At 42.0% G+C, this 24,428-nt stretch overlaps 1 protein-coding gene across 1 annotated transcript in view; it reads left to right on the top strand.

Annotated features, from left to right (window-relative positions):
• The window catches only part of LOC119659509, a 99,502-nt gene that overhangs the window by 51,422 nt on the left and 23,652 nt on the right, over positions 1-24,428 (top strand). The gene's annotated exons all lie outside the window — the stretch shown is intronic.

Below are 24,428 nucleotides of genomic sequence, written 5' to 3'. Positions count from 1 at the left end.
TGAGAGCCTGAGAATTTCAATTTGAATTACTTAGCTCCGTAGAATTACCTTAGGCTGGGTTGAAATTAGATTCAATGCGCTGGGCTGATGAGAAAAATAATTAAAAGGAGACTTGGGAACGGAAATATATGACTTGCGTTTCTTTAGTGTAAGCACGAGTGGTTTGAGGTTTTCTCTTGGAATTTTGAAATTGTAATCTAAGTGCCTGACCCAATTTAATTGAACGGTCTGACTATGCTAGATTTGATTATGAGAATTTTGATTGCAATAATCAAAAGAAAGAGAGAGGTTTTTTTTATTGCCTTGATTTACTTAGCTAAAAGTGCGTAATTAACTCCTATTCTTGCTGGAGATTTCCTAGTGACTATAATTATGTGACAATGAAGGACAAGTAGAGTCCTTTGATATCTAATACCCTTAAACATTGAGCCTTAAGTAAGGCATAGCGCGCTTACCATGGTTATGCTGCTATTGAGCCTTAGGTAGGGCTAGTGAAGTAAGCTTTAATTCAAACATAAGCCGAACAAGTTTACGGCGGTTGTAAACGCTGGCTGTAAACGAAACTTCGGATCTAATTCTAATATATATATATGTACTTTCATTTTCTCTGCAGCCTAATTTGACCGACCCCCTTTGTAATTGTTATCATCTGTTTTCAAAAAAGAGATAAAAGAAGTTATTACTCTTTTTTGAATACCTTCTTTTTCTGGAAAACACATTCCTTCTACGTTGGTTGGCTGTGGATGGAGAGTCTACGTATCTGATTCATGAAAGTGCTCGCATCCCCATAATTTGTTCTTTAACTTGGTAGAATTGGTATGCCATATGATCAGTAATATCTTTTGGAGGATGTTAGCAGTTACGGTATCACTAAGAGACTTTAGATCGTCCATAAACCAGTTTTAAGCCATTTGGAACAAGCCGGTTGCAAAAAGAAGCTTCATGCTTGGATACCTGACGAATTAAGGGAAGAAATCGGTCTGAAATGCAGCTATTTGTGAACGGGAGACCAAAAATGAATCGAATGCGGCAAAATATTGTGCAAATACGGTATTATGCTGAAACGCATGTTGAAACTTTCATGGCAGGAAAGGCTGTATTTTCTGGAATTGGAAGGATATGATTTATCATGCAATACCACAGATTGGTGAAGTATTTGATTCGAATTACTGCTGCCAAGAATTGATGTAGTTGATGCAAGCATTTTAGTCTCTTTCTTGGTATGGTGTATGGTCTCATCTGAAGTGGCTTTTGCCACAAAGCCCTACCGGAAGTTATCTGCCACCACGAGAACCGGGATAATGACCTCTGAGAACATATGTTTTAGAGGAACCCCTGGAGGATGTGCTCTTGGCCCAGCTATTTGGGTTTGGCCCGCTTGCGGGAGTTTCATGGTGATTGTGTCCATATCCCGGGCAAAGGTCCTTATGAGCTCAAGCGTGGAGTTGCGCTGTATAACTCGGGCGCTATACCCCTTACTTGCAGCAGAGATGTTAGATAGGTCTCACATCCACTGGGATGAATGTTGAGCCTTCATTCAGTATAAACCAGTACCGCTGCGTCAGCCATGGCGGGCTCTGATTGTGATCTCCAATTCAATCCGTCTCCGAAGAGGACCATGGAATTAACCTTACACGGCAGGTACTCACGGTAAACCCCCAGGAGATTCATACCTGCTGTAGCAATTTGACAGTTGATTGGTACTCCCTGAACTCATTTGTGATTTTCTTTTAAATTCATTACAAAATTCTAATGCTACACTTACTCCATGATGCAATCCTGAACAACAGAGGTCGGTTATATTTTTACACAACGGTTGCCCCTTCTGCTTTGATTATCATTCTACTTGGAAAAAAACCTTAGTTATTACTTATTGTTCTATGGGAATGAGATAATGAACAATATTACCCAAGGAATGTTGAAGCAAGTCGGTGCAAGAGCAAGTCTTTTTGCAGGCGGTCGAAACACTGATCATAACGACTTATTCGCTTCTCTTAAATGAATTTTGATCTGACCCTGTTTCTCTTTGTATCCAAAGATCGAATCAGTTCATTGATACATTTCTGATGGACTATAATAAATCCGTTCTAGATAAGCTTCTAGATTTTCGTCCTGCTATATGGTTGTAACGAGGAAATGTGGAATTAACTGCGTATGTTGCCATAAATTGGTAAATTGCTCTAACTAAACTAAGGTTTAATTTGTAATAAGAGGTGCTTTACTGGTATTGTTTCGAAAATTTAACGGTGTGCGGGTAGATGACTTTCACTAGGTCTACTTAGGCTATTGTCAAGTGGAGATGGTGAATTGTGCTTCATTGTTCGCCACTTGTAGTAATGGCTTATCCGAGAAATTGGCTTTGTGTTCGATCCTGGACCAGCCTATCGATCTTGGCTATCATTGTTTCCTCTGATGGTGTAGTGCGTCTTGTGATGCACGTTTATTTATGAGGGTTGAGATCAGTGGTCATTTGGTGGCAGCATCTACCGCAGTCTGTAGTCGCCCCAATTGGAAGGGAACACTATGCACAGTCACCCAGTCCTTATTTTCTATGATGAAAAGATGATGTATATAAAACCATGACCATTTATAAACCAAACAAAAAACGACTTAATTCTCATGGAAATTCGCTTTCAAAATAACATCTATTAGAAGCACGCGTGTAGCATTTCACCTACCCGTCCATGTATCCCGGGTAGGTCGCCAAAAAGGGGAGGGTGCCTTTACCTCTATCGTCGTATTCTGCTTTTTCGATTTCGGCTGGTCTTCAAATCGCCAATCAGACGATTGTTGACTTGTCTCGATGTCAAACTCGTAGGTCCACGTCTCATCATTCCATGTTTTTGCACGAAATTTCGGTCATTTGGGATGTGCTGGGTTCGATAAGTTTCACACGCAAAGTTAGAGAGCCACATTAGAGACAGGCAGGGACTGTCCTGTGCTTCATAGCCCCACTTCTAACTTAATGTGCAACACCAATAAGCTCCTCCGATAATATAAGAAGATCTTTCTATTTCGTGTCCGAATGGCTCAAGTGGTTAGAGCATTAGCTATTGTAGCACATGTGAATTTAGGGGCTGTCCCGGTTCTCATAGTACTAGTATACCCCTGTTGCTTCATAACCTAGAGCCACTTTAGATGAGTTCCCATGCAAAATCGAGTCCGATCGCCATTATTAGGCCTTGGCTAGCAAAACATGCTGAGTAAAAGGTTTCTACCACATGGAAGTTCTTGTCGCCCACTTGGTTATGGTTTGGCCGGCAGGGTTACTTCCCCGTCTTCCTAGCCGCCATCTCAGGGTACCGGCAGTAATGTTCAGCACAAGTAGGATTCTCTGTTCCGGTCTTAGACAATCAGCTTCATGTTTCTTATAAGGAAGAAAACCGCGCGCTGAAAGTTCACGAAAAGGATCATCATTCAGATAAATGCAAGAAAAAACAATTCTCAAAAGCACAGGCGGAAGAAACTTTCAGTTTTCATTTTTTCATATATTTTTATTTCAACCTAATTCCTCTAAGGACGAAATCTATGGAAAAGGTACGCCTTTGTATCAGATTATTTCATATAGCGCTCCCTTGTAAGCTTTTGCCAAAAACCGTGTGTCTTAAATTTGAAGCATTTGCGCCAGGAGAGGACCTTATAATATAAAACATTTTCTATCGTATTGGAAATCAATACGGCCTTTATGAGATGAAAAAAATAGGAGATTACATTGATTTCCCGACTTCTACGATATGGTTGAATGTTTACATGTGTAACTGGCACGTTTCTCGGCCAGGCTGTTGGCGATAGTCCTTCTTGGTTTTGAACAGACTTTAAAGGGGGACCTTCGGGCCTTATCAGCCATGATGGTTTTTGGAACGATTTTCCGAGTATGAGGCGAGTTATTTACATCAGACCGCAATGATTAGAGCCTTTCGTCCTTCGTAGGGTGCTTATCAAATCTTGTGTTTGGCGTTGACATTAAGAGCCAACCAACCGTCATGCTGGAACCAACTTATTTTGAGGCCTCTCGACGTCTACCTCGTTATTTCTATCAATTTTTCCGAGAGGCAAACATCATACCGCCATCGTAATGCCAAAGTCGTGAGTCTCATCTCCTCTGAGGCCACTTAACCCATCTGAATAGGAAAAAGAGATGGGTTACGTTCTGCTACAAATTTTCGAAGAACATTAGAGGGGAGTCACTTTTGCTCTTCCAGCGCTAAAATTAGTTACGTGCAGAAAGCAAACACTCGCTTCAAGGGCCGGCAATGACGGGGTCGTTAGCTTTTTCCCGGCTCTATTTGTGAAAATAGGAGACAACCGATTGTTAAGCGGTAATTAGTGGTTATAAAGGGACTATATTATTATGTATTACGAACCAAATCTGCACGAATTCGCTCCTTTTTCTTCTGGTATGATTTTTTTAAAGGTACTTGGCTTAGTATTTACTTCACTTCAAATGACTCTTTCGCATTGCTTTTACTCCTTTCAATGGTCCACTTGATCCTCCAAACATCCGCCTTTTCTCGTGACTCATAAATTAATCCTCCGTCATATCCTTCGTCTTCTCTTCGAAAGTGAAGAGTGAAGAGTGGAATCTTCTACCTCAAAATACCAAAATTTCAATACTGTTTTTTCCCTCTTAATTGTGCCGTCCACCTATTTTCCTTACCATCTTATGTGGAAAATCGCCAATAAAGGCTAAATCTGAGGTATTTTGAGATCACATTCGCGGTTTGATATGCTATCATTATCATCATCAACGGCGCAACAACCGGTATCCGGTCTAGGCCTGCCTTAATAAGGAACTCCAGACATCCCGGTTTTGCGCCGAGGTCCACCAATTCGATATCCCTAACAGCCGTCTGGCGTCCTGACCTACGCCATCGCTCCATCTTAGGCAGGGTCTGCCTCGTCTTCTTTTTCTACCATAGATATTGCCCTTATAGACTTTCCGGGCGAGATCATCCTCATCCATACGGATTAAGTGACCCGCCCACCGTAACCTATTGAGCCGGATTTTATCCACAACCGGACAGTCATGGTATCGCTCATAGATTTCGTCATTGTGTAGGCTACGGAATCGTCCATCCTCATGTAGGGGGCCAAACATTCTTCGGAGGATTCTTCTCTCGAACGCGGCCAAGAGTTCGCAATTTTTCTTGCTAAGAACCCAAGTTTCCGAGGAATACATGAGGACTGGCAAGATCATAGTCTTGTACAGTAAGAGCTTTGACCCTATGGTGAGACGTTTCGAGCGGAACAGTCTTTGTAAGCTGAAATAGGCTCTGTTGGCTGACAACAACCGTGCGCGGATTTCATCATCGTAGTTGTTATCGGCTGTGATTTTCGACCTTAGATAGGAGAAATTGTCAACGGTCTCAAAGTTGTATTCTCCTATCCTTATTCTTCTTCGTGTTTGTGTTTGACCAGTGCGGTTTGATGTTGTTGGTTGATTCGTCTTCGGTGCTGACGTTGCCACCATATATTTTGTCTTGCCTTCATTGATGTGCAGCCCAAGATCTCGCGCCGCCTGCTTGATCTGGATGAAGGCAGTTTGTAGGTCTCGGGTGGTTCTTCCCATGATGTCGATATCGTCAGCATAGGCCAGTAGTGGGGTGGACTTGAAGAGGATCGTAGCTCTTGCATTTAACTCAGCATCACGGATCACTTTCTCGAGGGCCAGGTTAAAGAGGACGCATGATAGCGCATCCCCTTGTCGTAGACCGTTGTTGATGTCGAATGGTCTTGAGAGTGATCCTGCTGCTTTTATCTGGCATCGCACATTGGTCAGGGTCAGCCTAGTTAGTCTTATTAATTTCGTCGGGATACCGAATTCTCTCATGGCCGTGTATAGTTTTACCCTGGCTAGGCTATCATAGGCGGCTTTAAAGTCGATGAACAGATGGTGCAACTGTTGTCCATATTCCAACAGTTTTTCCATCGCTTGCCGCAGAGAGAAAATCTGATCTGTTGCTGATTTGCCTGGAGTGAAGCCTCTTTGGTATGGGCCAATGATGTTCTGGGCGTATGGGGCTATCCGGCCTAGTAAGATAGTGGAGAGTATCTTATAGATGGTACTCAGCAACGTGATACCTCTATAATTGCTGCACTGTGTGATATCTCCCTTTTTATGTATGACAGATAATGCCTCGTTGCCAATCGTCAGGCATTGATTCGCTGTCCCATACCTTGAGCACAAGTTGATGAACCACTTGGTGTAAATCAGATTTCCCTCTTTGTCTCGGCAGGATGAGCATCGAGGTGTATAAGGTTTGATATGCTAGGAATGAAACAAAAAATGATTTCAAAATTCAAAAATATTTACAAAAATTTATTGCACTGAAATCACGAGAATCCTTGATTGCCAAAAGGGTTGTCCTCATCAAATCTTGTCGAGCACGAAGTCTTATTTCTGCTGAAATACTGAAATATTTTATTTAGAAACCGAAGTCGACTCAAGGGGCAACATTCAAAACATGGAGTGCAATGTAAACAAGTGTTCCATTTCTTGGGTATATTTTTTCCTTAAATTGCTTATGAAATTGGAAAACATAAAATAAAGATGCCCCACCCCCATGTCCCATGTCCCCTTTACAATCCATTTTGTGGCCTTTACGCAAAAACTTTTTTCCTGAAGTCTTGAAGGATAATTAAACCAGTCTTTCGGCCACTAGAAATACTCCAAAGCCTTAATTTCAATGAAAATATGATTTTCGCGAATAAGCAACTTCCGTGGCTTTTCACTTCTAACTTTCTGCTTTGGCGATCCCAGGCAAATCTGTCAAAGTAGTCTTCTTCAACTTGTTTGCCGTCCATCTAATTGGTCCTAGGGCTGGCAATACATAGCAAAAACAATAAAAAGTAAATAAGTATAATTGTAGTTAAAGGGGAAAGATTCCTTTTGGAAATAATTTTAAAATAAAACTTTGAAAAAATTCAATAATTTTGAATTCAGATAGGGAGTAGCCAGTATTTTAGGGCAAAGGGAATCACCACAACGCCATTTTGTGGGGGAGGAAAGTGATTTAGACAAGTAGATGGATTTTCATTCATTTACAATTCGTTAGGTTAGCGGACAATCGTAATATGCTGGAGTAAAAGGACGGTTTTTGCCTTTGGTTTTAAAGTAGATCTGTCTGGGAATAAGTGAAAACATTTGAATCTAATTGGTTACCAATGAAGGCAATAAATGAAAATGTTATCCAAGCTACTTTTTTCTTTGGAGAACAGTAAAGAAAGTTTCCCTCTCTTCTAGACCCTTTATCGGCTGAGAACGATTTTATTTATATTCCGCATTTGCAATCCATACGTATCTGAATGCTGCAGTCGAATTTCTGGATCAGCAATTGCATATGTTCACACCCTAAAATAACACATTATTTTTGAACTGAATTCGCTGATTTATGTTACCATTCAACTCAAAAATATAAAAATAATCTATTCATGTGTATATTTGTCTGCATTATCTGAATTGCATGCTAATTGATTCATGCCAGATAATAGCATGTTTTCGCAAATATCCGCTTGAAAAGTCGCACATGCTTACTATTTCGAAAACTCCACTCCACATGTTGTTTACATTAATCCATAATGTAAACTAGATTCGGCTCAGCGATAGTTTCAAAGACGCAACTTAAGCGCTACGAGCTACGCGAATGGCCTAATATGATTACGTCAAATACGGAAAAAAATTAATTAAATAAACTTTAAGAAGTTCTTTGTAATCAATCGGATGATTTGATGATTGACCGTTACTTATTGGTAGCACACGCAGATGATATTTTTATCTTTTCCCAGTAGTGTGTCTAAATGGGTCCTAATTTCACACGAATAGTATTGCAAAAAAAATATAGTATTTCGCGTTCAACATGCGCGTGTCTATCTACACGCAGCAAAAAAAAAACGATGTATCTATTTTCATGTTCCCACAAATCCATATGCTTCAAACCACGCACAAGTGCCAAACTATTTCTAAAAACTTTTAGCAATTTATTATCTTGTCTGAATTAACACGCGTTTCTGTGATACCGAGTTTACGTTATCTAAAGCGGAGTAGCGCATTTTACAACTTATCGAAAATTATGAGGGGATTTTGCTTGACGTTCGCCAAAGAAGCTATTAATCTCCCATATTTCATTTGGACGTCCAAGAAACTATGTAGAATTAGTTTCTTTGATTGAAAGAATGTTCATATGCAAAATGTATCTTTTTTTCTATGAAAGAAACCCGTTTAGTGATGAAAGTGATAATGATCGTACGACATTAGCGTAGACGTCAAAGTCTATAGATTTATTTAATTGTGAAGTAATAGTATACTATGTTACGCGTGTGGAGCAAATCTTATATTTATCATGAATAGAAATACATTTAGAGAAATTAAAAAAGCATTCGCTTTATTATTAAATTAAATAGATACACGCAATGCGTTATTGAAGCCTCTTGCATCACTTCATGACAGCTGGATAGAGGGCCTCTCGATTTACGTAGATTGAAACCAGTTGGAAGTATGAATTATAGTTGCTCTGGGTAATAAGATTTGTCATTCAGAGAATGAATTGAAAAAGAGTTGAATGATGAAAGAGAAATTGTCGTCAGAGTAGACCAGAAAAAAACCCATTATTATTTCCCAACATCTCAACTCCTTTGCCAAGTTGCGAATAATGCTGGTTTCTCAATATTTTTATGACGGGTTTCATATTTACGTATGCACTACTATGTTGTTGAAATTTTGGCAACTGCCAAAACGAATTATTTTTTTCCCATCAGTTCTTTTTTAAGGTTTTGTGTAAACACAAAACCTTATTAAAATCGGTTTACTGTCTGTCTGTCTGTCTGTCTTTTCTTTTTTTTTTTTTTTTCCCGATGGAAGGTGGAAAGCTTCAAAAGCTACCGCAGGCTCCTGCCACACGGTTATGTGGGACTCTTACCCACTAAAACCACCTCCTTCTCCTTCCACTCTCCCCGCGGGACTCCCATTTGGTATTACGTCGCGGGGCTGGATCAGAATTTATTCTGCGCTCATGTCAACATTCGTGTTCCTCTCGCGTTCATTCTTTCGGATGACTTCCTTCTGCCTAAGCTTCTTTCCGATGGCTGTAATCACTTTTTCAACTTCGGTCCATATTCCCTTGGCTTTCACCATAAGCTCCATGATATTTTCGGGTGTAAAGTGCTCCCCGGTTGTAGCTTCTAATGTAGCCTTTTGGGTTTCGAATCTGGGGCAGTGAAAAAAGACGTGTTCTGCGTCCTCTGGAATGTTTGCACACTGTGGGCAATATGGCGAATCATCGCGCCCAAATCGGTACAGATATGCTCGATAGCCTCCGTGTCCGCTCAAGAATTGAGTTAGGTCGAAACCTACTTCGCCGTGAGCTCGCTCGATCCATTTCCGGATATCCCATATGATTTTGTGAGTCCAACGGCCTTTTTCTGACTCGTCCCACTTCTCTTGCCATTCCGCGACAGTTTCAGCTCGTGCGAACTGTCGCCGACGGGCAGGAGATTCTCCGGTGAGGTACGTTCGATCGTAAAGTCGTTGTATTTCTTTCGCCAGAATCTCAATCGGGATCATTCCTGCTATCACGCAAGCTGCTTCATTAGAAATTGTTCTGTAAGCGCAACATGTTCGGAGTACACTTATGCGATACGCAGCTCCAATCTATTTTTTATTTATTATATTTTCCAGTGCATCTGCCCATACTGGGGCTGCATACAGTAGGATCGAACTGACCACCCTTGAAATAAGGAGTCGACGGCTCGGCCTTGGGCCACCTATATTTGGTAGCATTCTCGCAACCAGCGCTCCGATGTTATATGCCTTGGTTGCTGCACCCTCCATATGCAATCTGAAATTCAACCTCTGGTCAATCATTACACCTAAGTACTTAAGTGCAGGCTTGGAATAAATTGTTTGCGTTCCAACTTTGATCTTCATGGAAGTGCACTTTCTTCGCTTGGTAATAAGTACTACTTCCGTCTTATGCTCTGCGAGCTGTAGACCAGCATTCTCTAACCAGGATTTAATCTCATAGACTGCTTCATTTGCATAGAGCTCGGCTTCCTCGAGAAGGCGTGCAACAACCGTCACACAAATATCGTCCGCGAAACCAATGGAGGCCACACCAGTAGGAAGGGTTAGGGTCAGTACTCCGTTACACATAATAATCCACAAGAGTGGCCCTAGGACAGACCCTTGCGGAACTCCGCATGTCGTTTGGTAGGATTTCATTCCTTCATCTGATTCCCAGCACAGAGTCCTATCGATTGGGAAGTCGGCAACAATACGCACCAGGTACTTCGCCACGCCTAAGTTAATTAGGGACTCAAGTATCTTGCTCCATCTAGCGGAATTGAAGGCATTCTTCACATCAAGTGTAATCACTGCACAACATTTGCCCTCGTCAAGTGCGGTCTTAGCTGTGTTAGCTACTAGGACAAGTGCATCCGTTGTAGACCTCCCCTTTCGAAAACCGAACTGATTTTCGGAGAGACCGCCATCCTTTTCGGCAATTCGAATTAATCTGTTATAGATTACTCGTTCGAATAGTTTGCCAGTATTATTTAGAAGGCATATCGGCCTGTAGGACGAAGCTTCACCCAAAGGTTTGTTTGGCTTGGGGACTAGAATTAATTTCTGCTTCTTCCACTGTGTAGGAAATACTCCTTCTTTAAGGCATGTGGTGAACGCCTCGGCAAACATATTTGGAGCTATTTTTACTGCTGCCTTCAGAGCTTTATTGGGGATGCTATCCAAGCCAGGTGATTTATTTCCAACAATTTTATCCACAGCTTCGAGGACCTCCTTTTCGCTTACCGTGGGAACTTCCGCGGTGTCTATCTCGACAGTGGGAAGGTTAGCGGTACTCACATTCTGTGGGAAAAGAGCTTACTATTTCATTAAGCAGAGTAGGGGAAGAGATCGGTGGGGAGCGTTTGCCTTTAACTTTCGATATTACGGTTTTATAAGCGCCACCCCAGGGGTTCGTGTCAGCTTCATTACACAGTCGCTTAAAGTGTTCGCATTTACTTTTCATGATGGCCACATGTAGTTTCTTCCGAGCGTTTTTATTATTCTTCATGTAATTGCTCGTATCCAGATCGGTTTCTATTTCGCTGACTGCGCCTTCTGGCCTTGAGGCAGGCCTTGCGGCATTCTCCGATTTCAGAATTCCACCAAAAGTTCGGAACTCGCTTCTGTGATACAACATACCTTGGCATGGATGCGTCACATGCTCGTCGCAACTTCTCGCCAATCTGCAGAGCTTTATTTTCTGCGCTTCCTTCAAGCACTGTATTTTGCTGCAAAACCTCTCCGAAAATCTCCTCGTCAAACCTATTAGCTGCCCACCTTTCAGCTCTCGTCCGAGACCGTTTCATTCGTTTTCTATGTCTGATTTCAAAAATGATGGCCTGGTGGTCGCTATGTGTATATTCGTCACTGACATACCACTGCAGATCCTTAGCTAAAACATCGCTAACAAAAGTGACATCTATCACGGACCCCATTTCTCTCTTACGGAAAGTGTTCACGCATCCAGTGTTAGCCACTACAAGATTCAGACGAGAAAGAGCTTCGAGTAATATTCGTCCTCTTGCGTTCGTTTCTCGGCTGCCCCATTCTTCAGCCCATGCGTTGAAATCTCCAGCCACTATCTTAGGACTATGGTTTTGTGCGTCTGTTGCTAACCTCTCCACCAAAGAATGGAACTCCTCTGTCGTAAGGCTTGGAGCTGCATAACAGCTGTAAATAGATATTCCGCCTATTTTTGCTCTAGTGAAGCCATTCTCGAGGATCTTGGTGGTTCCTTCTATGGCCCGATTTCCGCATGTCCATATTGCTGCCTTTCCGCTCTTATCCGCGACCCATACTCCACTGTCTAGGTTTTTGTACTGCTCGCAGATAATAGCAACGTCGATTTTGTTTTCGAATATCGTCTGGGAGAGCAGGTCCTGAGCCGCTTGGCAATGGTTCAGGTTTAGCTGTAGGAACCTCATTTGCGCCTTCCTATACACCGGACATGTGCTGCTGCCTGTGATATGGGCGCTGTCAATGTCGTTTATTTGCCTGCAGAACAGACAATTGGGTTTTTCTTCGCAGGCTTTTGCAATGTGGCCTTTATTTCCGCATTTACGACACAGGTCGGACCTATCGTGAACGTTAGTACATTTCTTCGCCACGTGCCCAAATTCCAAACACCTGAAGCATCTTTTCAGAGTTATCTGCTCTCGTAGTCGGCAGACGACCCAGCCAATCCGAACTTTACTGGCTGTGATAGCCCTTTTGGCCGCTTCAAGTGTTAGGCTTATGGACGCAGTTTGTGTGCCGCCATATGCCTTTCTCAGCCGTAGAATATCTCGCTCCTGGACCGACTGTATTCCCAACTGGGATCGTAGCGCTTGACAAATTTCGTCCTTCGTTGTGATCTCGTCCAAGTCTTTGCACTCAATGACCACATTTTTTGACTGAGCTTCACTTCTGCTGCCTCACCCAGTGACGACTCGATTTTTTTCTGCAAGTCTTCTGACTTGTTTTCGCCTGATTTGAATTCCAGCAATAGGTCGCCCTTCTGTGGTCGCCTTATGCGGTTCACACTTTCACCTAGCTCCATTAACGAGGTGTCTGTTTTGACCTTGCGCAGAATATCAGCGTATGTAAGCTCACTTGTTTTTGTTATTATTAGCGCATCAGGCCTGCTTCTCTTCTGCAGCTTTTTCTTCTTTTCCACCTTAGTCCAAGTGGAACCTTGATTGGAGTTACCGTCTTTAGCCGTAGGCTCTGGTAGTCTTTCGCGAATTTTCCGTGGAGGCGTTTTTTTCCATTTTGCGTTTTTGGCTGCGTCCTTGATTGTTCTCTGGAGAACTGTTCCTCGCAGTCTGCGGAAATTTTGCGAAACTGTTGCTTACACTTTTACGCAAATCCTGGGAATCGGAGATCTCTCTAGGGAGTGTTAGGTGGAGAAGTTCGTTAAGATTCCGAAGAAGTGCACCCGTCTTGAGTGGTGAGGGGTGGTGCATCGAGGTAGCATCCCGAAAGAAAAAGGAGTCTGCCAGCTTGCCTTTTCCCACCGATATTGTTTCTTTTCGTTACATGTAACATCTTTCATGCTGTTTTGGCTGATACGCATCTACATGCATGCTTGAGAAAGAATCTACCAAAGAAATAGAAACGAGCTATATCCATATTCTCTTGGACAGTCAGACAGCATTGAAAGCTGTTACATTCTCTCAAACCATGTCTAAATTGAATTATAACTAAAAAAGAAGTAATATTTGTAATGACTTGTGGATTTGGTAATGATCAAAGACCATCCTGAATGCCCGGAGTAGACCTAGTTATCCAAAAAGCCTAAAAATTGGGCAAAATTAATCGTGAAGGTCTAGAACTTCAGTGAAGTATTCCGTCGACAGGCGTTTACACGCATTACTGTTAATCAGGTCGAAAAATTTAGAGGAATTAAATCTTTGCTTGTGTCTGCACTAGAACCTGAAAATAAAGAGCATCGGGAGTATCACCTCTGCCTATTGATACGTCTCTTGCCTCCGAGGTTTACAACGCGCAGCCTTTGGAGGTCTCACCCTGCTTTGACATGCTCAGGTTATAATATTGGAGAATCATCATCATCAACGGTGCAACAACCGGTATCCGGTCTAGGCCTGTCTTAACATGTCAAAACATCTCGGTTTTGCGCCGAGGTCTACTAATTCGATATCTCTAAAAGCTGTCCTGGCGTCCTGATTTACACCATCGCTACATCTCAGGCAGAGTCTGCCTCGTCTCCTTTTTCTACCACAGATATTGCCCTTATAGACTTTCCGGGCTGGATGACGTTGCCACCATATGTTTTGTCTTGCCTTTATTGATGTGCAGCCCAAGATCTCGCGCCGATAGCCGACTGCTCGATTTGGATGAAGGCAGTTTGTACGTCTCGGGTGGTTCTTCCCATGATGTCGATATCGTCAGCATAGGCCAGTAGTTGGGTGGACTTAAAGAGGATCATAGCTCTTGCATTTACCTCAGCATCACGGATCACTTTCTCGAGGGCCAGGTTAAAGAGGACGCATGATAGGGAATCCCCTTGTCGTAGACCGTTGTTGATGTCGACTGGTCTTGAGAGTGATCCTGCTGCCTTTATCTGGCCTCGCACATTGGTCAGGGTCAGCCTAGACAGTTTTATCAATTTCGTCGGGATATTGAATTGTCTCATGGCCGTGTGCAGTTTTTAGTGCTATCATAGGCGGCTTGAAAATCGATGAATAGATGGTGCAACTGGTAGAAGATTGGAGAGGGATTGGGATACCCTTCGATTAGTGCGACTATTTAGGGAGGAGTCAAGCACAAATGTTGTCCACTAACACTAAAATATTCTATGGTTTACTTGGTATTCTCAACCATAAACTTGTCATAGTTATCCAATTCGCAGGACATAATTCGACGGGTTTGACAATGAACTGGAATGCTTGAGCTGAAGACAGCGTTTCATTGAGATTGTGGCGAATAGGTAGGTCATCTGAGGATTGGAAGACAGGCAACAGAATGATATGATAATTTAATCATCTACCACGTCATACCCACAAAAAATAGACAATGACTTGTCTGTAAGCAACGGGATGTCTGATTTTTCCAGTTAGAACTCTTTAAGTGCAGTATGATCAGCATCAAATAAATTGTCCGCGTTTTTGTTTTTCTCCTTATTTTTCATTTCCTAATTCATGCAGAAACGATACCTCTTCAGCCATGGTCTTGACCAAACTTATGTATGTATAAGGAAAAAAATACCCGAAAAGTGCAATAGATACTAATGGGGTCCATATTACGTATCTCTCCCCTTCCCAAATATCCACATTTATCATTGTTCTCATAAATGTATGCAACTTTGATCGCACTGGTTTCCTTGTGAAGGGTTGAGGTGGTGGGTGGGTGGAGTGGCACAAAATCCCGGTCACGCAAAGTAATGTCACTTTTAGGTCATGAAATTTAGGCAAATAATCCAGTGCAGCAGGTAGAGTAGCCGTGTTTTTACGATTCAACCGTTGCAAATCTGCTCACCTTTCCCAACTATTTCGTTAAAATAATGACGGAAAATTGCTAGGGTCGGTATGTAGATTAATACAGTCTACAAACCGGACATAACATCATTGATGAAATAAAGTGCTCCAATTCCTATTCTTCCTATTTTCGGTGCAGTATGCTGAGATGAACACCAGCGGATAGAGCTTCTCCAAATAATGTTTTCCGTTTTATCTGTAAGGACATCAGCTGTTGGCGATAGTGCTGATCTGATCAGCCAGGAGAGAAAGCCCGATATAATCATTAGAAGAGGATATCATATCACAGGCTCTATTCAGAATTTCTATGGGATGAGTTAAATCAACCCACTATCACCTGGTGCTTATTCATTACGTAGCTGAATTACTAGATTTTAGATAATTTCTTGCAATAGGCATTTTTCAAAAATACTATCTGATACAAGCACGGAAGGGCACAAATTGGGCGGTCATCGGGAGCCGTTTTTGACGGTTGTGACAATCAGAATCGCAGCCAATGATTGTTTCGAAAATCCATGCGCTTGTTGCCACTCCAAACTTAAACGCTTTCAGCAAAGCACCTGCTCGACTGTCCTTGATCGAATTTGCATCTACCCAAGAGCATCCCACCATACTCCAGTTTTTGCATTTGCATACACAATATTTCTCCTTAGCTTGAAACAAGCATTAGCAATGCATTTAATAATATCCAACATGATCAGGTCTATGTGAAAACAATAACAACGAACGTCTTCGGAAAGTTAGAACATTTGTATATCAACCTTGAAGTTTAAGAGAGTGGGTGGTGTCGTTTTTATCAGCATTTTGAAGCCAGAATAGCCTATTTTCAAAAATTGGGTTTTAGGGTCCTACGTTGGGGGACACTTGTAATGAATCTGGTTGATTGGCGTAACCAAGAAGATTCGCTTCAAGTTCTGATAAACATTCAAGTTCTTTGGAATGGCGCCCAACGTGGGGTCCGGAAACAGTTCAACAAACACTACCAGTTTTTTCTATAGAAGGGAGCCTTTCGGATCCAACAATTATATTCATCTTCCATATAATCATCCCATTCTGTATCTTTTTTTAAAACACTCAAACTTGGATAGCAATTCGCACGTGTGGTTTTGGCAGCTTTATGAACAATAAACAACCGCCTTCTGATAGATATTTTAGTCGCTTTTTGATGGATCTGATTCACTCAGCATCACCTGATGTTGGTTTCTCCCAAACTAAATCGCAAAAAAAGCAGCGTTCTTGCAAAACAATGGATGATGTTGCCCTTGGTCACGTCCACATGTTTTGATAGCGTCGCTGTAGAAGCTTATTTTCGTTTGAATTTTGTGTTAATTTGGGGATGGAACTTTTGTAAAATTAGAAAGAGCAGATGCATTGTGAGTTTTAAGGCTCGAGTAAAAGGAGATGTGTTGGACAGGTCAAGGAGAGAGGGCACTTTATAGGTGCATATAATGGAACCAAAAGTTGTTTCGGGAATGTTCCATGAGATTATTGGTTTAATATGAAGAATAAATGAGTAATCAAGGCACCATATACGCATCCAATTCCTAGAAATTCATCTAAACTTTGAAATCATCTACGCATTGCAAAATCTATTTTTGTCAGATTGTGAATCTATTCGAATGAATTTGAAGCGTTCAGGCGCACCCAAACATCATCGTCGCGACACATGAAACAAATGGTTCAACAATAATCTACTAAAAAACGAAAGAAATATGTAAAAATAATGGGAGGATTCCATGCTGAAGAGCAGTTACATAGACATGCGGCCATCATCGCCAGCTCGTTAAAAATGACATATTGAAAAGATTAGTTGGAAACACGTGTGGTTTGCGCCTTATCGCTGGCATTATTCTCATTGACGTCATAGGCCGCGCACGCCAAATATTTTAAGATATTTATTTATTTTTTTTCTGCTTCTTTAAAAACGTCTCACTTTTGTTGGCATTTCTATCTTGAATTTTTTATTTTGCGTCCAACGTGTAAATTACTTTTTTGATGAAAGTTTGGCTGGAGAGCAAAGATTAAATATAATTTACACGCGCGGGTGTCATGTTGGAGGTTTTTTTTTGGGTTGAGATGTGAGTGTGTTCAAGAGGGCGCGACTTGCACGAGAGTGGTGAGCTGGTAAACAAAAATGGGAGTTTATCATACTTCGCTTCGGGTGGTTTTGTGTAAACATTGTCATGTTCTGGAAAAGTTTTTGCGAAGTATTATATATTGGCAATGATTGGAAAGTGTTTTGGTGTGCGGGATTGAAAAACTTTCATTCGGAATATATTATAGTAGCGGTGAGAGCATATGGACAATATGCCAGTACCTTGAATACATGTCTTTCTGAGTAGCTGGAATGGTGAATAGAATCCCTTGTCAATGAACCTCTGAAAAGAAAAAGAACTTGAATAGAGTTTATCCTTAATCTCGCTGTTTCCGGTTTGCCTCCTTAGCATACTTTCATGCCGACTACCGTTGGTATCCTTGGTCCATAGTCTCAAACTGTCCGTTGTGTATATCTGTTATTTTAGGATAACTCAGACCCTTTTCCAACCGACTGTTCTGTATCTTAAGATATAAGTGACCCAAAAGCAATCCGTCAACTACGAACAGAAATGAGAAGCGTGGACTTGACATAGATTGATACTTTGTCATAAAAACGAAATAAATCTAAGATAGAAGGGCGCTTGCGGAGGTTTTCAATTTTTGCTTTTTTTTCTTTTGGGAAAGTGAACCATATTTGAAAAGTATTGAATATAACGTGGCAGCTTTTTCTCCGGTCAGAAAACGAAGTTCACAATCTCTGGAAACCTGTTAGAGAAAAATGAAATGAAAAACGCTGAATTCCTTGGTCCTTTGAATTGCACTAGAGATTTGTATTAGCAACAAACGTAGCTTCGTTAGCAATCGGCCGAAAACGTTCCCCCCCCCCTGCGCAACCATATAAAATAAAAAAAAAAACAAGAATCAACAGTGAAGAAGACTTCACCATTACAAACAAATATTTGTCTAACTGTAGTACATAAATAAGTCATCCGTTATTCTGAATAATAGCTCAGAGACATCGTTTCAAACTTACCAACGTCTGCGTCATCTGGGGGCTATTCCGGTTCATGCTTTCCATAACGCGTCACAAAGACTATTTTTATTTGTTTTGCAAAATTTCGGATTTCTCGGACGAGCGTTTTCCATAAACGTTCTACGGGGTTAAGGCCAGGTGATTGTGGAGGTGTGTACAGGCATCGCGATGTGTAATATAGGAGCAACTCATGCATTTTGTGCGTTATACTCTTGGGATCATTGTCTTTTAGAAAGTCAGATGTGTTCTTCGGACTTAAAAGGACATACTACCCAATTAAAGGTACACATTGAATTTCCAACCCCAATTCCGGAGGAAGTGAGTAGTTTATGGAGGTTCAAAGTGGATAAAAACTCTTGACAGTCACATCGCCATTAAAAAGCTAGGCCTCTCAAAGTGGGTTTTTTTATATCATCATGGTGAAGTTTTTCAACCTTACCCCGTGAGAGGCAGAGAATGGAGAGGATATGTAGAAGACAGACAAACATTCCCCCTTTCTAATTCGTTAAAACATTGCGGCAGTCAACCACTTCAAAAAGCGATGACCCCCTTAAAGTGGGGCTATTACCATGTCCACCTCTTAGGATTTATTTTGAACTCTATCCTCGCAGTAGTAAAGGGTATGAAGTGAAAAGGGGCAGGACGTCCTCTCTCTTAAATCCCGTTAAAGAAACGCGGCGGTCACTCTCTTTCAAAATGTTATGGCACTGCCAATGGAGGGTATTTTGATATCATCATGGTAACGCTTAGTTTTCCAGCCCATTCTCGCAACACAATTTCTTCCGCCACAGTGCACCAGACATCAGCCATCTTCATTCCGAGCTCCTTTCCTACACACTCGGGTGGCCCTCTGCTGCAAGTCGCATCATCGCCTAAGCAACTTTTCGTTACCAGACTTGCCTATTACACCTTTTCTGATGAAGTTCTTAATTACATCAGAAGTAAAGTTGGTTTATCGCCGTCGTCTCTTTTTTGTGCGTGAAACTGACGAGGGATGGCTCCTCCGATCCCGTAATTGCATCTTTCATTCCTTCATCAGCTGGTGGAGGAGCCTTGATCGCGGTTAAGTCCCCCCTGCGAGTCGAATCCATCTTTTCTTCATCTTCTACCCGCTATGGTTGTATCACTTTAACTGCTTCCTTCCTAACGCCGGTCCTTTTATTATATGTTGCGCATACTTCCTTTGCCTTAGCCTCTCCTATCGATACGATGAATTTTTCGACAGTCTTTCAGAAGTCCTTACTGCAACTTTCCCCCCTCTCTCTCTCTCTCTCCCTTCATTGTCTGTGACTTTAACCTCCCTTTGCTCTCCTGGCCTAACATTCCCGGCCCTTAACAACTTCCAATTTGATCCTCCTGGGCTTCAGTCCAACCGTATCAAAAATCATCTAAATCGCACTCTCAATCTAGTCCTTACCAACTTGCCAGAACGGCTCCTTTCTCAATATTCTCTTGCTCTTCCCTATGTTGCTGCTGATGTCGATTATTCTGCTTCTTGAACCTAGCTCTGGCGTCAATCAAATGGGCTCCCATTCTCTCACCATTAACCAGCGACCAAACCCTACTCTCCTTTTATTCCATTCTGTCTGATCTCCTTCCTAGTTATGTTCCTTCCTCCTCCAAATCCCTGAACTCCTACCCATCGTGGTTCACTACTGAAATCTATAAAAACTTCGTCTGAAGCAACTTGCGAGGAAAAAGTTTTTATTCCTGGAACCCGTGCAGACTTTGATCATTTCATCGCTCTGCCAGCTTCAGTTAAGTCGTTGGTTCATAACTCCTCTCCCTCTTCTTTCTCTCTCTCCTTTCTGAGTTCAACTTACTTTGAATCTTCTGTCATTTCATCCCATTTTTGGTGGAGCACCTCATTGACAACCTTGATGTCAACGTGGGACCCGGCACCGCTGGTCTTTCCAACCTCTTCCTGATTAAAGCCTCTAAGTCCATTTCCCGTCCTCTCTGCATTATTTTCAATAAGAGTCTCGAATAATGTCTTTTTCCCAGCCTGTGAAAAGAAGCCCTTTTTTTGCCTGTACACAAAGGAGCATACTTTTGCTGAGAATTACCGCCTATGACCTCAAGCTGTCTTTCTCTGTCTCGTCCGCAACGGATTGCAGTTCCCTGCAGGCAAATATAGATACTTTGGTCCGTTAGTGCAGTTAATAAGTTGGCTCTTAATGTCAGCAAATGCCACTCGATGTGTTACTCGCTTAAAACGTCTCTCACCCCTGTCATCTACTTTCTTGGCACTCTATCATATTTGAATTCTATCCTCGACCTTCGACGGTAAACACCGTTTTGACAGCCACTACTTCAATATCGCTCGCTCTTCTTGAAGATGAACCCCCCCCCCCCCCGTATTGGCTATCCTGCCCGCTTACTCGATCTTTGCACCCTCTTCAAACTCTCTACCCGCCTAATGGACTGCCCCGCCTCTGCTAACATCGTTTTTCGTGATGCGTGACGGTGCATCACAAATCGTTAAGAACGAGACGCAATTGAAGTCTCTATAAAAACAAATTAGACCTTTTTCGAACATTGATTGTTATATGTCAGGAAGTGCTGCCTCCTTGTACTTATTTTTCCGGCTGTCATGTTGTTTTAGGAGAGTAGCTTTTTAGGAGTATACCTATCTCTTATAAAGCAATCTAATAGTTTTCCTACGTTTTAAGGTAGAAGGAAGTTTGGTCAATGTGTTGGAAGTCCTAGTGCAGGATGGTGTACTAGATTTTGGAATGAATACCAATAGTCAAAAGAGGGACGAAGACGGTTACGGTTTCGTATCAGGGCAGAGGCAACTCATCAGACCTCTGCCTGGGAACAGCGTTACCGAAGCGGCTCGCAGGTGTTATACGCTCCCTTTTATAATTTGCAAAACGTAAATCCGCCCACGGTTCGGACCAAAGCTTGGCCGAAGCTTGATCATTTTTTTAGAGTTGAGGAGCCCTAAGTTCGCATCCACTTGACGTCAGACCGGACCCAATGGAAACCAATTTACTCCCACCTCTTATGGTCCGTGGACTCCTCTTTTTGAAAATATCAAGAGGTTATCGGAATATGTGCTTCCGAATTTGTAGGACAAGAATATGTCTATCATCTTCCTGGGTAAGAATGATCTCATACAAGTCGCCCCTACTTAATATCATCATCAATGGATTTGATGCAACTATCAATTATATTTACTTAGGTGCTCAGTTTATTCATCGTCTAGTCAGTTTACTCCAGAGAAGCTGGGAGTGGTTCTATGTGCACTGTGAAATATTCACGCCTGTAATTCGATGCTGTGATATCATTTGTTGCTCACCATTCTCCGCCCAGGGTCGCATTGATGGATTCATTGCTTTACCAATCTGTAGTTCTATTTCTACCAGATATTCTGGTAGTCGAGGTCCTCCGCCTTTGGTGTTAATCATGCGTTCTTCACAGATTCCTTTTTCTTGTGATTTAATCTTCCTTGTACAACATGCATCGTGGTTCCCCGTTTTCGTCCTCGGTTGGTCGTCTTTTTCTTCGGATTTCCTGTTCTTTGCGAGTTGATTTTGGTGCTGTAGGTTGGTCAAACTTAAAACCTAAAGGATCTAGAAAAATATTTGCTTCCCGCGCCTGCACATAACCCTACCCACCTTTAACTTCCATGCGGTATACAATTTAGTGCTGTTTTTACCGGTGTAATAAGCTCCTGTGTTTACATCCAAAGCAAATATACCTTTTTCCGAAATAGCTTCATTTAAATCATTTATCCCTCAATGTTCTTCGCTGCAGAAAGAGCGCAGTTCATCGTGGGTAAGTTCGTATCCTAATATCCATAAATGTGAAATTGGCATTATTTTATATAAACGGTCCTTTGATCAATGGAGTTCAGTGAAGCCCTTCACAACAGCTGGAGCAGTAGCTGAAGGAAATCATTCTGCTGGAGGATATGCGTGATTGTAATTTAGGCATTTTGCATGAGAAAGATCTCAAAGACTAACCAATTCTGGACCTTCATGATGGTTTTGATATTAACGTTGTTGAATGCTCCCCTAGGAAGGCAGCTAGAGCATATTGCTACACTGTAAAGACCCTTCAATCGTGCTAAATACCTCGTGAAATGTGTTTTCGTCTTTGAGGGGGGCGTTTTCTCAATAATCCTCTTTAAATCAATGTTCAGCACTCGCTCCAGTCTTTTCATCACGAAAGATGTCAAGCTGATTTTCCTTCGTGGATTCATGGGGTACCTAAGCGCTTTTGTGATTTTATTCTTCGTAATTGCTAATTTCACAAGACTGGGGCTGCATATCCCCCCCCAAGACTCGGACTCATTGTCCTCCTCGCTGGTGGTCAGGTGCATCGGAACCAACAGAAGATTCTTATCCCAGGAGCCCTCCCACTTTTTAAGTAAGAATGAGCTTCTATGTTTCTCGGCCAGGATCTTATTGAGTTTCGCAGATTCGATGTTCTGACAATATTCCAGTCGGGACCACTTCTTAGCGGTCTTGATGACCAACTTGTACTTCTCCAGGTAGTTCTTGTATGGCTTCCAAGATTTGTCTTTGTAGCAAATATTCAAGACGTCCTTAGTCAGCTTCGTGAGGCAGAACAGATCTTCATTCCACCATGGTCGCAATGTCTTCTAGCTTTATTTAGCTGGTTAAGAGACTTGAAAAGCGGTTTCAAACGTTCTTTTTCAGGGCATCGACCTTTCTCCCAATTCTTTAGTTATCCCAATGTTCCCGAATTGCGCACCGACGGGTTTATTCTCGATAACGTAGTCAAACTTCCACCAGTCGTTTCGATATTGCTTGAGATGGGTTTCAGGGGTATCTCTTCAGTGTTCAGCTGGGAGCGTGTACTGGGTCCTTGCGCAAATAGCTGGGCCGAGAACATATTCCCCAAAAATTCCCTGAGATATATGAACTCGGAGGACTGTCGCGGTTCTCATGGTACCGGGTAACCTCTGGTTGCGGCTCCGTCTGCCTCCTTACCACCTCTGAGCACTAGGTGATGGTGAGTAAATCTTGTAATATCTTAGAATTCCCAAAGTAACTTCCAAGATTTGCAGAGTTGAGGAAAATTTCTAAGCAGTTGTTCCACCATATCAGGTAGTGCGAGATTCGGGAGAATCCTCGTGGTGCTCTTTGACAATGGGGGGGTACGTAGAAAAGTCGGTCCCTTAGAATGTTTTGACTGTATTGGAATAAACAAATTCGCTCATACGAAGCTGCATCTTCTGGGAATTGGGGATAGTTGAACTGCTGTCTTTGCAATGACTCAACGCTCCAGGTTCATGATTACAGATTGCAGGTTTTTGTTAGAGTCTAATGTTTTCAAGCCCCACGTTGGGCGCCATTTGTGTAAACCTCCATTGTTGGGTCCTTATGTGCAACTATTTGCCTGTTTGTAGGAATGTTTAGTTGCGGTTGATATCTGTCAACAACTATTTACTTCCAGCTTATTCCGCACTTTGAAACTGAAAACAATTTCCATCTTCTTTGTCTCCGGAAATAGATGGCAATAATTGTATAAAATATTTGTTTCCGTCTTATCAAAACATCTTTAGTTTCGCTGTTCTCGCGTGCATATGTTAATACAACGTGAAGATTGTAAACAATCAACAATAGGTAAGCAAACGTCAAGGTTCTGAACGCCATGAAAGTGAATCAATTACAATCTACTTGAAAATTTTCACTGAGCTCGCATGGCTGACCATTTGACTAGAATGTAAATAACGCGAATATCGTGCGAATCTACAACGTGACAAAATATGCGGTTAATTCTTGTGAGTTCGGTTCTGTTATGGAAATTGTTACAAAGCGAAAAGTCTGGATTGTAGGTGTGCGCTTTCTGAAGCAATATGGAGCTCGGTGGATTTGTGCTATAGTGGGCGCTCCCGCATCTCTGAAGCCAGACGCATGTTCTCTCCACCCCTCGACATAAATCTGACCAAACAGCGTGGAAATGAAAACAGTAACCTGACAGCAAACACCTTTCCTTTCCAAGTTTCTGGAATGAATAAAAAAACTGTAAACAAAGGCTCAATTTGCAATACGATCTCCATCTTTTTTCTGCTCTTTGAAGGCACCGATGTTGGGGTTTTGTAACTTGGCCTGGGTTTTTTTCTCTTTTTTTTTGAAACGAATAAACATGTTTTGCACATAGGCGCGAGATTTTCAAGGCAGATACTTTTAGGCATATGCAAATGCTCAGAACAGCAAAAAAAAACATTTCAGGGCAGAGGAAATGGAATGTAAGATACTTAGTTGTGCGGTGAGGGCTCCACAAAAGCTTGTTTTGTTGGATATTGTTGCTAATGTTGCGGGCACGTGCCTGGCAAAGTGACTCGATT

This window comes from Hermetia illucens, chromosome 6 (genome assembly GCF_905115235.1).
Source record: "Hermetia illucens chromosome 6, iHerIll2.2.curated.20191125, whole genome shotgun sequence".
Lineage (NCBI taxonomy): Eukaryota > Metazoa > Arthropoda > Insecta > Diptera > Stratiomyidae > Hermetia > Hermetia illucens.
This window is presented reverse-complemented; position numbering and strand designations above follow the sequence as displayed.